The sequence below is a fragment of the Schistocerca piceifrons genome, chromosome 2 (genome assembly GCF_021461385.2).
Source record: "Schistocerca piceifrons isolate TAMUIC-IGC-003096 chromosome 2, iqSchPice1.1, whole genome shotgun sequence".
In the NCBI taxonomy this organism is placed as follows: domain Eukaryota; kingdom Metazoa; phylum Arthropoda; class Insecta; order Orthoptera; family Acrididae; genus Schistocerca; species Schistocerca piceifrons.
The window spans coordinates 94,875,025-94,878,056 of NC_060139.1; positions in this window are offsets into that span (position 1 = coordinate 94,875,025).

A 3,032-nucleotide genomic window follows, 5' to 3' on the forward strand; every position below is an offset into this window, starting at 1 on the left:
TAGCAGTTGCAGGCATCGCAACAGCTACCGCAGATACCTCAACATTCCCGCCCTGAGACGTGATTCGACCTCCATAACGTTTACTTCTGACCCGCCGTCACGAGACCAGGATTTTTGCTTTTGAACAGGGTTCGCTTGGTTAGATTCTTCCTCATCTGAGGAGTCACTAACTGAGTCATGAGGTCTCTTTTGACTGGAATTGTTCCGTTCACTAGCAGCCGTGTCAGAGTGCGCGTCGACAGAAGACGCCGTAAGTTGATTGCCATCGAGCGTAATAGGTTCGGTACTAATTGCGGAAGGTTGTAATATCTCTTCATATTCGATGAATTATTCAGATACAATTCTACCCTTGAATGCCGTTTACTAATTTTCTATCTTCATGCTCGCGGAATCCATGCGAAAAGTAGCTCATACAATAGCTGTGCCATGAGCGCATAAGTATTCTATGTAGTACTCTCTCTGGTGGTTGTTAGAAAAAAAAGAAAGGGGGCTTCCGAGATTGTCTTCGTGCCGATTAGCCTGTGCTTGGTTTGGAAGAACTGTAATCTGATTATTGAGATTTATTACAGAAGATAAGTGATATGAACTGTACGATTAAATGGAAATATATGTAGATGGCTCCTTCAAGTAAATGGTGTGTATTTTAAATTTGAGAATTAATGATATTTATCGATATATTGCTTAGTTGTTAATCAGAAGGGACTTCCGAAAGACTGGATACGAACCTGCACTTAATAATCCAAGAGCTCCATTGCTTCTTCGGAAGGTTAAACTTCATCAAAGCCAAATATCCGCTTGATCTGAGGTTTCCCGACTGATTATACAACGCTCCCAAAATTACGAGGCATTTTATTTGTGCAGATTAGCAGACTGCCGCAAAGCACGAGCCTGCAGAGAAGAAGAATCATCGCCTGATTTCATTCTAACAAGTAAAATTTCAGAATCATTTTGAGTGACTGAGCTATGACTGTATTTCCTATCATGAATGATTGATTGCTCGAACGAATTGAGAGCTACGGAATTACGTAGAAAGAAAGATATGAGGAAAAATTACAGTGGCGCCAGTGTGACAGGACTCTCTTGGATTGTTATATAATATATGTATTTTTTGTGTCATGAAAACCAACGAGAACGAGAGGTAACTAATCTGAAGAGAGATTCGGTGCCCATAGTAAAAGATTGCTGATACCAAGAAACGATGTCAACTATTGGACAACACCGAGACTACAGAACAAGGCCAGAGAAATCTAATTTTTTTTATCCTGTAGTTAAAATAGTTTGAAATCAATTTAGAAAGAACTTTTTTCCAGATAGTAGTTAGATTGTAGAATTGTATATTGTGTGATTTTCGTATCTGGACATTGAACTTTATGCCATCTGTGAAGTAATTTGAAAGTTAAGTGTGTCTACGACAGTAAATTTGAAACCGTATTTAGTGATTAGAACCTGATATTGACGGTTATTTAATTGTATTGACTAGAGCGGCATTTAAAATGTCATTGAATCAGCAACGAGACGTGCAACAGCCTTCAGCTGTTTGCGCAGGAGCAGAGGCCACGGATAACAATTCTGAGACTGTTGTGGCTAGCGGTAGCAATATAAATAATCCCGCTGGTTCAGAAAACATTCATACAACAGCTGATCAGACTGTTGTTGACACATTAGTTGTTTTTATGCAACAGTTGTCTCTATTAGCCGAAGGCCAAGCAGATGTAAAACGAGACTTATCCGTTATACAAAATGAATTCAAAAATCAACTAGCCGAAAATCAAACAGAATTACAAAATCAGTTAAGAGCAACCTTTACCGAATTAGATCAGAGATTAAATACCCAGACACAGGAAATAAAAGAACAGGCAGAAAAGACCGAACAGAATCTTATTGCTCGAATTGAGCAGGTCCGCCGACAATGCCAAGAAAACAATAGTAAATTAAAAGCGGAACTAACCGAATATGTATCCGTCAAAATTGACACGATACAAAAACAAGTAGAACTGTTTCCTCAAGTAATACAAGCTCAAGAGGACATACAGTGTTCCGTATCTATGATACCAGAAATAACAGAATCCCAAGATAATTTAAAGAAGCAATTTGACGAAGTGAAGGAAAAACAGGAGACAGTGGAACATAGAATGAATGTACTTGCGGGAAAGTTTTCAGAAATGACATTAGAGCGGCAAAATTCTCCTTCGGAAACGATAGAAGAAACTGTGAAAGTAGCTTTACAGTCAATTTCAGAGAGTTCCGAGGATAATTTTTTTAACAAAGGTTTAAAGGAAGTTCGAGAACAACTTGGCGAAGAATTCTCGCGTTGGAAAGAAAATATCGAAAGATCACTAAATCTCTCGCAGCAGGATTTAGAAACAGCGAGAAGTAGGAAACAAAACTCTCAATCTGCGCGTGACATTCCGTCCACGTCAAGATCCGATGTAGATAGAACTGGAACATCACAAGTTAGATTGGATACAACGGAGAGCCACAGGGAAAAGTACGAACAGGATGAATTTTGGAATCGTAGTATCGTTGAGGAGAAGATGATTAAACAGAGACAATTTCAAATCTTTAACCCTGACAAAAAGAATGTTCATCCTGTAGTCTTTATTCGAAGTTTCAGAGGTCTATTTCCACGATCATGGACAGAATGGCAAAAGATTAGTTTTGTATCTGGATATATACAAGGAACAGGAGCATTGTGGGCATCCGAACAAACATGTTCTTGTAAATGTTACAAAGAATTTGAGCAGGCTTTTCTAGCAAAATATTGGTCTGCTGGAATACAAGAAAGACTTAGGCAGGAAGTATTATATCCTGAGCCTTTCTCATTTTCTAGAGGATCTCTAAAGAGATATTTTGAGAAATACATTAATAAATCTTTGTATTGGGATGTACCGATTCCTTTGCCGGATATACTTAGAATACTCAAGTCCAGACTACCCACCAGTATAAGGAATCAGCTGTTATACATAAATGATAAGGATATAGACTCATTTATGACTACGCTTGATCATATTGATATAATTGAGGAGGACAAT